Below are 13347 nucleotides of genomic sequence, written 5' to 3' on the forward strand. Positions count from 1 at the left end.
TTATTAATATGAGGGCCCATGGAGTTTTTACCAGCTGCAATTTCTTGAGTTCCATCTATTTGGCTTACAGTGTAAGGATTCCCATGAATACTGAAAGAGATTAATGCTAAAACTTGCTCTTTGTGATACCGACTAAGCACTTTCCGGGTTTTCTCTTTTTCCTCTTAGGGGTTAATCTGGCAGAGATTAACCAGATAGTATAGTAACCAAGCCAGTAGTATATGGATTGGTTGCTACCTACAAAAAGATTCCTCTAGCCATAATCCTATTTTCCTTGTCCTTCAGTTTTCCCTCAGAATTTAGGCTTCGTTTGGGAACACTGCAGGTAATTTTTTTTTTTTTTTTTTTTTTTTTTGAGATGGAGTCTCGCTCTGTCACCCAGGCTGGAGTGTAGGTGGCACAGTCTCGGCTCACTGCAAGCTCCGCCTCCCGGATTCACGCCATTCTCCTGCCTCAGCCTCCCGAGTAGCTGGGACTACAGGCGCCCGCCACCGAACCCGGCTAATTTTTTGTATTTTTAGTAGAGATGGGGTTTCACCGTGTTAGCCAGGATGGTCTCCAACTCCTGACCTCGCGCTTCGGCCTTCCAAAGTGCTGGGATTACCGGCGTGAGCCACCACGCCCGGCCAGATAAATTTTCTATTTTAGAATTTTAAATGCCTAAATTTTAAGAAATATAAGTTCTTCTGTATATGGCCTGACATTACACTCAAATTGAAAACCATTAACTTGTGATGTTAAATAAAAATTGCTTGTAAAAGCAGACAGTTATTCCTGACAGGAATATGACTCTTGATATAAGGAAAGTAAAAACTGAAGTTCTAAATACCCCAATCCGTGTAAATGGATAACAGTAGTGGTCCCCTCTAACTAATCTGTTAATTCCATTTTAATGAACAAAGCCCAATTATTTAAAATTTACATTTTACCTGTAGTCCCAGCTACTCAGGTGGCTGAGGCAGGAGAATGGCGTGAACCTGGGAGATGGAGCTTGCAGTGGGCTGAGATCACCCACTGCACTCCAGCCTGGGTGACAGAGCGAGACTCCGTCTCCCAAAAAAAAAAAAAAATTACATTTTAAATAATCAAAGCCCAATTATTTAAAATTTACATTTCAGAAATATGATCAATTTGATGTTCTTACAACTGTCTGGAAAGTTTTTTACTTTATACTTTTCATACAGTTCTTTTCTGGTCTATTTTATTTTTAAGTACCTAGAAACAAGTTGGTGAATCTTTCAAAGACTATAAAAGTTATCACAAAAAATAAACCTTTAATGTTGAGAGCAATGTTCTTATTTTGTGAGAATTACTTATTTATTCTTCTTATAAGAAAATCCCAGGCCAGGACAGTGGCTTATGCCTGTAATCCAAGCACTTCGGGAGGCCAACACAGGAGGATTGCTTGAGCCCAGGAGTTTGAGAACAGGCTGGGAAACATAGGGAGACCTCATCTCTCCAAAATTTTTCTATTATAAAAACACATGCACATGTATGTTCATCACAGCACTATTCACAATAACAAAGACATGGAATCAACCCAAATGCTCATCGATGATAGACTGGATAAAGAAAATGTAGTACATATATACCATGGAACACTATGCAGCCATAAAAAAGAATGAATCACGTCCTTTGCAGGGACATGGATGGAGCTGTAGGCCTAATTCCTTAGCAAACCAATATAGGAACAGAAAACCAAATACTGCATGTTCTCACTTATAAGTGGGAGTTAAATCATGAGAACATATGGATACATAGAAGGGAACAACACATATGGGGCCTATCTGAGGGTGGAGGATGGGGAAGGGAGAGGATCAGGAAAAATAAATAATGGATACTAAGCTTAATACCTGCATGATGAAACAATCTGTACAATAAGTCACCACAACACAAATTTACCTATGTAACAAACCTGTACATCCTGCACAGGTACCCATGAACTTAAAACAAAAGTTTTTTAAAAAAGAAAATAAGAATACTGATTCATCATTGGGTATATTGTACAAAATATAAAAGCAAATTAAATGAAAAACAAATTAGCCAGGCATAGTGGCACACACCTGTGGTCTCAGCTACTCCAGAGACTGAGGTGGGAGGATCACTTGAGCCTGGGAGGTCCAGGCTACAGTGAGCTATGATCTTGCCAATACACTCTAGCCTGGGGCGACAGAGTGAGACTTTGTCTCAAAAGAAAACAACAACAACAAAAGAAAATCCCTATAGAAAATGAATAATTTTTTTTGGTAAATTTGGTATATTTTTCCCTTTGGGTCTCAGAAATTATTTAAGCATTAACTATAACCAGTGAAATCTAAGTATTGAAAATGTTTTATAATATAAATAGAGTTTTCTATGACTGTACCTCTCATATCATCTCCATTCATGTTTCATATTGATGTGTAAGAGAATTCTGCATTGATCAAGACTCTTTGGATCTGTTTTGGGCAGCACTTATTCAATTATTAATATTTTAAAATCTTTTTTTATTTGCCATTTACAGGAAATAGTAGTAGAAAAAAAGTATAGCTTTTTATGGTAGTGTTTGAGGACCAAAACCTTAGTAAACTTTATTAGTATCTCATATCTATTTTAAACTTGAAAACATGTTATCTTATTAATTTTCCAGGTATAAAATGAACACTGTACATATCCTGCAAACGTTTAGTTTATTCATATTGAAATCTAATGGAACTGCTAAAGATTTAGGCGATTACTTAAAAGACCTCGATATTTCTCCTAAGTGCTGTAGGAAACCATAGATACTTGGAGGCTGGTATGTTTGAGTCTCTGTGTGTGTATGAGATGTGTGTATATGGGGTGTGTGTGTATGTGATGTAATTGTGTTAATAGTTTATAAAGGGCTGGGCATGGTGGCTCATGCCTGTAATCCCAGCACTTTGGGAGGCCGAGGCGGGCAGATCACGAGGTCAGGAGATCGAGACCATCCTGGCTAACACGGTGAAACCCCATCTCTACTAAAAATACAAAAAATTAGCCGGGCGTGGTAGTGGGCGCCTGTGGTCCCAGCTACTCGGGAGGCTGAGGCAGGAGAATGGCGTGAACCCGGGAGGCGGAGCTTGCAGTGAGCTGAGATCATGCCACTGCACTCCAGCCTGGGTGACACAGCGAGACTCCATTAAAAAAAAAAAATAGTTTATAAAGGTCACTTTGATCACATTGTGGACGGTAGGATAGAGGAGGTAGGTATGGATGTGGGAGATATTGAACCAGCTCAAGTGAAACAATGGTGGATGAAAAGATATATTGGTGACAAAGTTGAGAACTATTTCAATGGTCTTTACCAACATGCTGACTTGGAAGATACAAGTGTTTTATTCCATGGCTTTGATGACCCCTTTATGGTCCATCCATTTGCTTATTTCATGCAAGAACTCCAGTGGTTAGATGATTATAATATTCACAACCCAGGCCACTCAATGTTGTATCTCCAATATTGTAGGGACATAGAATATTTATTGATTTTGAATAGCATTATTTCTTATGCATTGGTCATGTTTTGCAGGGCTGGTGCAAACTTGAGATTGAATGGTCAGAAAGGAAAGTGTGGGAGTTGTATGCTTAGCATCTTACTTCTCAAACAGCTTGGTGTAGTATACAAAGTACTGATTCAGAATTTAGAGAGACTCTGGGTAATCTCTATTTTTTGCTAGCTGCTAACCTTGGACAAAGTTCTTAACTTTCCTTGTAAGTTGATCAGAGTAATAACTTTCTTGCAGGTTTGTTGTAGGTAAAGGCAGAAATGCATGTAGATGACCTGGAAGGATGCTGGCCTTCTCCTAAATAGTATCTTTGGTATTCTATTATGATTACTTTTGGAGCAGAACATAAGCTTGCAGGATAGTGTTAAATGCAAGGTAAAATTATTATTTTATATTTTGCCTGAAACTCAGATAAAGATAAATTTTTATACTTACCATCAAGATGCTCAGGATAATAAGATCATTCGTGTTCCACACCAAGTGTGAAGGTTTCATGTCTGCCTTGCTTTAGTAGTGAAGATAAGTTTTCTGCTTGGCTGTTTTTGGATGTGTTGAAACAAAGCAGTTTTATATTAACCAGTATAATTTTCCCCTTCTCTCACATCGAGAAGCGAGCAGGAGTTGTCTGTCTAAGCAAGTAGTTTTCACATATCCAACATGCATCTGCAAAAACTTAACAATATCCTCTAGAACACAGGCAATCTTTCTTGGACAAAGTTCTGCTCATGTTCAGCCTCTCTCTTAGAACTAGAACTGAGTGTTATTCCTGCTCAGTGGCCCCATTTCACCCCACCGAAGCTGACAGTGGGGCATGTGTAACAGACTGAACTGGAAGTTGGAGGAAATGAAGTAAAATTACAGTTCTATCACACACTGGCTGTGGGAACGTGGGTATGTCACTTAACTCACCGAGCTTTTTTTCATTGCCACCTGTAAATTGGGAACACATATATTACTTATCTCAAAAGATTGCTATGAAGATTAAATAAAGGCACATGTAAAGACACCTGGAATAGTGCCTGAATGTAGTAGGCAGCTGTATCCACCCAAACTAGTACTGAAAAGAAACTCATTGACTTCCATAAACTCAAAGTCTGAGGAGTAAAGATGGCTTCAGGCTTGGCTTGGCTCAGTGTCCAAATGATAATCCCAGGTTTTATGTGACAGTTCTGTTTCTTCTAAAATAGCTTCATTCTAGCTCCATATGGTGACTTTCAGAAGCTTTGAGATCTCCCCACACTATCTCAGTAAAAGAGAGATATATTACTACTCTCTGCTGTCATTATATATACTATGTGTCAAGCACTGCACTTTACACAAAGCTCACAGGGTACAAATGCAATGAGGTTGGTTCACTGAAGGCAGGAAGAGGGTACTGTTGCTATCAGAAGAGGAGTGGAGGTGAGGCTTTTAAAAACTAACAAAATATGTACAATATAGCATTTAATAATTGCTCAAAACAAATAAGGTCAAGAGGCTATTTGACTGTAATTGACATCTGCACTCACAATAGTGCCGATTTCCAGAGCAGTGGTTCTTAGCTAGAGGTGATTTTGCTCCTAGGGGACATTTGATAATGTCTGGAGACATTTTTGATTGTCACAACCTGGGCAGGGGGTGTTAGTGGCATCTAGTGCATAAAAGGGCCAGAGATGCTGCTACAGGCACAGAATAGTCCTTGACAACAAAGGATTATCAGGTCTAATCATGTGGTTGAGAAGCCCTACTCTAGCAGGTGTATGAGCCATTGAAAATCATCACTACCATTTACTGAGCCCTTACTATATGAAAGCCTCTGTACTAAGAGGCTCATTACCTCATTTGAGCTACTCATTATCATATAAACTAGGGGATACAGTTATTTCCCTCTTAAAATGAAACCTGGGCAATGGCAAGAGGTCCAAAGACACAAAGCTGATAAATTCAGGACTCACGCTCAGATCTTTTACTTCCAAACTCCATAGATTTCTAAGAAGGCTCACCTTCTACTAGAGGTTAGCCTAGTTCTTAGTTAACTTCTGCAGAACTAAGGGAGAGAAAGCATCTTTTACTTCCAAACTCCATAGATTTCTAAGAAGGCTCACCTTCTACTGGAGGTTAGCCTGGTTCTTAGTTAACTTCTGCAGAGCTAAGGGAGAGAAAGCATGCTTACATAACCAAAGCTTGCTAAATCCATTTTGGATGATCTTGTGAGCATATTATCCTTTCCCACTAAAGCTGCCTCAATGTGAGGAAGGCATCTGTCAATAAGCCACAGACTTGCAAAGATGCTGGTGATGTAAATATGCCTCCTGAGCTGCACACTGGGGTATAAATGTTCTTAGTTTGACTTGACTTTTTGGAACCCCCTGTATGTTCTCTTAGTTTGGAGTGTAGGCACATACATCTTTCCAGGGCAGCACTATGTGGATCATAGGTCATTAGGGTCTTCTGCACACTGTTTTTCTCCTTCTCCTCCTGGTATCATAAAATCTGACCATATTCTCTATTTTTTGAGGAAATTCAGAATTAGAATATAACATTTTTTAATAAGATGAAATTGCACAATTAATTACCCTTGGAGACAGAGAATAATTAGTTTATCTTGGGGGCTAATGGACATATTGCTTATTTTGTTTGAAGTTTTCTTAGTCTTTTGTTTGTTTCTTTCCACTTCAAAGCCCTGAAACCTCACGGCACATCAGACTGGCAGGGGCACTAATTTTTTATGGGAAGATCCAATTGACATGAAGTTCTAACTGCAGCAAAATCTCCCTTGGAACCATTCTTGCAATGTGATTGTGTAGAGAAGGGTGGCAGGTGTCCAGTCCCTTTCTCTGTTAACTGTACAGCTTGCTGCTGAGTTAGCATGCTTCAATGTCAGACTTGCCTTACATCCTGACTGATTTAAATTAATACCCTGGGTTTCGCACCTGCAGGAGCCAGAGAAGCTCAGGTGACATTTGGCAGAACGTACTAAATAATTACCGCACATGAGTGCCTTTCTTTACCAGCTGGAGAGAGTCTCTCTTGTGCTTTTGACATCGTTTTAAGAGAAACTTTTAGGTATGCCAAAAATATGTGAAAATCCAAATTGCATATACAAATACTTTTCCTTAAATGGAGTTCACAAGCGGTTTTTGAAAAAGATTTTTATTTATTTGGATATAAAGGCATCTGAAGAGCTTTAGAAAATAATTTGTTTTTTTGCATATTTCACCCTACAACCAGCCTAATTGGTGAAATAACTTTTCATTCAAGAAAAAAACTGTTTCCTCCTTTAATTGGTGAGTTTACAGGTAAAATGACAATTGTTTTGATAGCTTATGAATATTTTCTATTTATTTGAATATTTGAAATATATGTGTATTTGCATATTTGAAAGCTACATATTCCCAATTTATCTTCTTAGATAGCTTCTTAGTAATCTTTCATTTCTGAATGTTTTACAGAGCATACACTTATCCTTATTGAAGAATTTAAAGCAAGTAAGCAATCCAGTATGCTGAGCTCCCCCAACTATGTTGAGTATAACAATTAGAATACAAATGTGCTGGATCTAACACAAGTTTGCTCAGGAGAAGTAAAGTCCTCTTCTTTTGTAAGAAAAAGGGAACAAACATTGTGTCATTTAAATGGCCACTTGTTATTCATTAGCATTTTCCTCAAAAATAATTTTAATTACAAAGATAATGCACGCATTATAAATATTCCAATAGTAGAGGCATGTATGAAATCAGAAGGAAGCATTCTCTTTTCTACTCCACGGAGTAACCTCTTTAATAATCATCTTAATAGATGTTTCATTATTGCATGTCTACTGTCCACCACACAGTGTGCTAAGTGAGAGGTATGAAGACAAACAAGACAAGGCCACCATTCTAAGAGGCTTAGCTAGATCCTATCCACCTCTGAGCTTCTGTGATTTTATTAAATAGCATGTGAAATTCTTGAAAGAAAGGATGACTTTTTTCTGACCTTTGAGGCAAAATTAGGCACTCAGCAACATACCTTGTCCGTGGCCATCTTTAATGTAGGTGATGGCCCACTGGTGTTTGCGATTACTTTATATGAGATGGTGTTTTGGAATTCTAGAAAGGACTAGTAAAAATGAATCATTCCTTCCTTTATGCAATATTCACCTAGTGCACCCTAATGCCTGGTGTGGTTTTAAGCACTGCAGAGGTAGCAGTGAAAACAACATACAACTTACTCAACAGAAGAGAGAGATATAGACAATGACGAACATTTTAAAAGGTAAAATAGATGTTAGATTGAGTCCCACAGTGAAAAATAAAGTAGGGAAGGATGATAGACAGTGCCAAAGAAGGGGTGCAGTTTTAAAGAGAGTGAGCAGGACTGGCTTTACTGAGTATGTAATCTTAAGAGGTGAGAGTGTGAGCCATGTAAGAATCTGGGGGAAGAGCATTCCTTCCAGAAGGAAGATGGAAGAAGATGCTGAAGAGGAAGTATTTGAAGAAGAGCCAGGAGGTTGATGTGTCTGAGCAGAATCAATGGATGGGAAGCCACATGACACAGGTGGAGATGCAGCAGGGTCAGGCCATGTGGAGCTTGAAGGTGGTTGTGAAGAATTTGGCTTTTAGTCTTAGTCTGATGGGGAGCCCTCAGGGGCTGTGTAGAGTTGGACAACTACAGAGTTTGAGCAAGTCCCCAAGATGGCTCTCACTTCTGACACCAACTGCAAGTTCATGGGTTTCTAAAACTACCCTAAGATTTAGTAAGTCACTAAAATGACTCCCAGAACTCACCAAAAGCTATTAAACACACAGTTATGGTTTATCACAGCAGGGCATATAGATTGAAATCAAGCAAGCAAAGAAGCGCACGGGAGGATGGAGTCCAGAGAAGTACCAAGTGTGGAGCTTCTGTTATCTTCTCCCTGTGGAATCCGGGCACGCTGCTTTCCTCCTGCCTGCATGTGACATTACACATGGAGCGTTGCCTACCTACATGCCCCTAAGCCACCACTCACAAAGAGTTTACTGGGCTCCAGTATGTACGTGTGATTGATTGATTGATTGGTGGATCTCAGTCTCCAGGCTGACTGATATCACATGACCTGAAGCCGTTATCTTGAGTTATATTGTTCCTGTCTAGCTCAAGTTTTCCAGGCAGGCAAACATTACCTTGCAGGAGATCCTAGCAAAGGGCTATTTTTAGATGAGGTTAAATTCTTCTCTATGCTGGAGGTGTTAGGCAAAGAAGTGACATAATCTTTTTTTTCTTTAAGACTTTCTCAGGCTAAAACCAGTTACGGGGTATTGTAGTACTCATGTGAGGGACAAGAATGGCTGTAGGCATGTGGGTAACAGTGAATATGGTCTTAAGTCTTGGATAATGATAGGTTTTTAAGCTAAAGCCAGAAGGATTTACTGACAGACTGGATGTGGGCTAAGAGGGAAAGGGAAGTGTTAGGGACCCTCCAGGAGCAGCTAAGACTGCAGAGAAAGGGTGCAGAGTGGGCACCGGGGCTGAGGATTTTCCAGAGGTCAGTTTTGGAAAGGTTAACTTCAGGGCTCATTCAGCAGTTTACCCCACTTACTAAACCGCTGTTTCATCCTGTCAGGGGTTAGTAAAGCTACACATTGTGTTTGAGTTTAGAACTGTTAAAAGCACTGCTAATTCCAACCCATTTCTTATAACTGCTATTGCAGGAAGAATGTGTGAAAATGCTTTCTTCACACAAGGAGACAGATCATATCATAAAGCAAAAATGGAAAAAAGTGATCTTCCTTTGACTTTATGCACATCATAAGTGATAAAGAACAGATACAATTAATAAACAACCACTGTCTGTTATACTAGCTTTGTTCTATGACTACAGATAGTAGTTAATTTATTCTTTTGTTTGTTGGGTGGTTTTTCCACCAACCTTCAAGTCCAGACAGTAAGTATTAGAATTTACATCTAAAAGTGATAGCGAAGGTCTCTGTGCACATTTGAGGGGACTCTGGCTGTTAGGAAACCTGTGCTAGTGATGATGAAATGGCAGGAGGAGGGCCACAGTGTGGCCTTGCACGGTCTGCACTGGGGCCTTTCTCTTCACCCTGCACACCAGCTAGGAAGCTTTATATCTCATAAGGTGTGCTAATCCTCCAGCACAGACACTGTACTTCACTGGAGCTGGAGAAACAAAACACCCAATTTTTGCATCCTAGTTTTTCTTTAATTAAAGCTGATCCTTTTCTTAGAGGGCGATTCCTGTTTCCAAATTCATATTTTCATTCTCAAAGAAGAGGTTTATTTTCTTCTGTTTTCACCCACCCATGAGCCTCCACATCACTCTTTCTCCCAGCCACACACGTTCCATTCCCATACTTCTTAGTCATTCTTGCTTCCCCACTGCTGTTCTGGGTTGCAGCTGCCCGCATTTCCTTCAAGGCAAATATGTGGTTGTTCCTCTCTCGTGAGGTTTTTCCAAAGAGTCCTGTTCTCTTTGGCTTTGACGTTTTAAAGGGTTAAAATAGCAACAACAACAAATTCTAATTAAATGCTTATTTGATGCCGGATCCTTTGCTAAATACAAAATGCAATCTCTCACCACTCTGTGTGGTTTGGGAAACCTTGTTATTCACATTTGAAATATGAAGTCATGGAGACTTCGAGAAGTCAAGGCACTTGTCCAGGATCGTGATTGCATCATGGGAAGGAGCTGGGATTGAGACTTCTTATCTTCCAGACATAGCTCCACATCACCTGGAGCAGGGCTCTAGGAACTAGACCTGTGTTTCCAAAAATGTGGCATGATTTTGGGCAGTAAAGGTGATGTTAAATAAATATGAGTCTCACGGTGATAGACTCATTTTCTTTTCCATTTACTTTTTGATCTTTTTGGTTGAATAATGGAGAAACATTTCAGTTGGATGCCGCATGCCTGACACACATCTCTAAAACTTTCTAATGTACTTGTGTTACTAAGAAGTGAGCAAACTTCTAACTCAAATCTTTGACAGCAAGAGGATGTAGCAGAATTTGATAACAATTTTTTAATGTATTTTTTTTAGATGGAGTCTCTCTGTGTTGCCCAGGCTGGAGTGCAGTGGCGTGATCTCGGCTCACTGCAATCTCCACCTCCCGGGTTCAAGCAATTCCTTACCTCAGCCTCCCGAGTAGCTGGGATTATAGTCGCACACCGCCATGCCTGGATAATTTTTGTATTTTTAGTAGAGCTGGGGTTTCATCATCTTGGCCAGGCAGTCTTGAACTCCTGACCTTGTGATCCACCCGCCTAGGCCTCCCAAAGTGCTGGGATTACAGGCATGAGCCACCGCGCCCAGACTTTCAATGTATTTTTTAAGTCTGCTTTCAATTTATAACAGGGGATACTGGTTTGCTATTGATGTGATGATTCTAACTTACAAAAATATATTCGTTTAAGGAAAATAAAGCAAGTTGATTAAAAATGAATCATGTAGGTGGCACAAAGATTTGACAACCATCATGAAAGTTATTTGTGAATGATGGATGTCGCCAGCTGTCCCATGCTCAGAATCCTGAGTGGCAAGTGATACATGATGTGTTATCTTACATAAATTCCCATTTCTCACCCTACCAGTCATAGAAAGGGCTAGGAAAACAATTGCAGTAGCAGGTGGGCCAGATTCCCCTGATCTCCAGCGAGCACACACACGGGGCACTAGGAGAATAGACTGCTGCTTTGTCTTAAGCTGAGATCAACCAGGCAGCAATGCCAGTGACTGGAACAGGAAAGACAACAAAGATAGCCAACCGCAGAATGTCCTTGTCATCCCAGTCTGTACTGAAGCAACAGTTCCCTAAACTCGGACACTGCCTTGTATAGAAAACCTCTTACCAGGTATTCATTACCTGGGTTCTCCCTTGTCCTCATTTTGGTCTATTTCAATGATTTTCAACTGGGGATATTTGTCAATGTCTGGAGACACTTTTGGTTGTCAAACTGCAGGGTACTACTGGCATCTAGTGAGTAGCGGCCAGGGATGCTGCTCAGTAAACTACAACGCCCAGGACAGCCCTAATAACAAAGCATGATCAGACCACGTCAGTGTTGCTGACTTTAGTAGAGCTGAGATCAAGTCCATATTACAAGCTCCTTAGAAATTCCTCCCAAATTTATTCCTCACAATGAAACTCCTAGAACCTACGTGGCTAAGCCTCTTGCTTCTTCATCTCATGTCTGTGCAAGTGTGTTTTCTTGTCATAGTGTTGTTGGCCTTGCTATAGCCCCAGGGGTAGGGGGAGGGGATTGTACTCCACTTGTTCAAACTGTATTTTTTTTTTTTTGAGACGGAGTCTCGTTCTTTCGCCCAGGCTGGAGTGCAGTGGTGCAATCTTGGCTCACTGCGAGCTCCGCCTCCCGGGTTCACGCCATTCTCCTGCCTCAGCCTCCCGAGTAGCTGAGACTACAGGCACCTGCCACCACGCCCGGCTAATTTTTTGCATTTTGAGTAGAGACGGGGTTTCACCGTGTTAGCCAGTATGGTCTCGATCTCCTGACCTAGTGATCCACCCACCTCGGCCTCCCTAAGTACTGGGATTACAGGCATGAGCCACCGCACCCGGCCTCAAACTGTATTTTTAGTTCGCCTCACTTTCACAGACAAAAGTAAACATTCTGTGCTTTTTTTTTTTACTTTTAATTTTATATCCCTCTCTGTCAGGTGCTTCGGATCTGTTTCTCTCAGGTTTTTGGATTCCAGATTTTCATTTTCCCAACGCTGACACCCACCCCTCTTCTCAACTGTACATTTCCTTTTTTAATTGCCGCATCAGTGTGGCTCATACAACCATGATATTATTCTCAAACGTTTTGCATATGTAGATCTTGTCTCTCCAAATTAATTCTCAGCTCCTCAAAGAGAAAGCCTATGTTTACATCCTTCACAGCGGCTGTTATGCTTTGTCTCTGATAGGTGCAACAAGTACCTTATTCTTTCAATTATAACGTAATTGTAAATGTAAAATACAACATTGATTTAATAGCTGCCTTGGCAGGGGTAGAGAAAAAGAAAAGCCTACCTTAAATATACATGTTGGCCAGGCACGGTGGCTCATGCCTGTAATCCCAGCACTTTGGGAGGCTGAGGTGGATGGATCACCCGAGGTCAGGAGTTCGAGACCAGCCTGGCCAAGATGGTGAAACCCCGTCTCGACTAAAAATATAAAAATTACCCAGGCGTGGTGGCAGGTGCCTGTAATCCCAGCTACTTAGGAGGCTGAGGCAGAGAATTGCTTGAACCTGGAAGGTGGAAAGGTTGCAGTGAGCCGAGATGGTGCCACTGCACTCCAGCCTGGGCAACAGAGCAAGACTGTGTCTCAAAAAAAAAAAAAAAATATATATATATACACACACACACACACACACACACGTATACACACACACACACGTATACATACACACACGTTGAGGTCAAAATGTGTTCTGCTTTTGGCAGTGTCCATATATTCTACACACACACACACACACACACACAAACACACAGATAGAGAGAGAGAGAGAGAGACAGAGCCATGTGCACAGAATACATCTTGGAAGCAAGAAAATATGAAACTTATTGGCTTACTGATTTCAAATGTTTACTTATTCATTCTGTCTACCATGAGATAATTTATTTTAGTTTTCATAATTTCAACCCCATTAGTATTTTTCTAATAAGATATGTTAGTGTGCAATGTTATGGGCAAAACGAGAGAACAGAGTTTCTGAAGTTGGGCACTCAGTGCATATGAACCATAGTGTCTTGGTCTTGAATCTTCACAGTACCCAGGACCACAGTCCCAGCACATGCACACTTGTGCTCTGTCCACTGGGGGCTCAGACCCGCAGGCTACCCCTCTTCCCACCACCTCCCCAACATGTTGGCTT

At 40.6% G+C, this 13347-nt stretch overlaps 1 protein-coding gene across 2 annotated transcripts in view; it reads left to right on the forward strand.

Moving 5' to 3' along the window:
* The window catches only part of DOK5 (docking protein 5), a 175540-nt gene that overhangs the window by 117094 nt on the left and 45099 nt on the right, over nt 1-13347 (forward strand). The window lies entirely within an intron of this gene.

The sequence above is a fragment of the Pan paniscus genome, chromosome 21 (genome assembly GCF_029289425.2).
Source record: "Pan paniscus chromosome 21, NHGRI_mPanPan1-v2.0_pri, whole genome shotgun sequence".
In the NCBI taxonomy this organism is placed as follows: domain Eukaryota; kingdom Metazoa; phylum Chordata; class Mammalia; order Primates; family Hominidae; genus Pan; species Pan paniscus.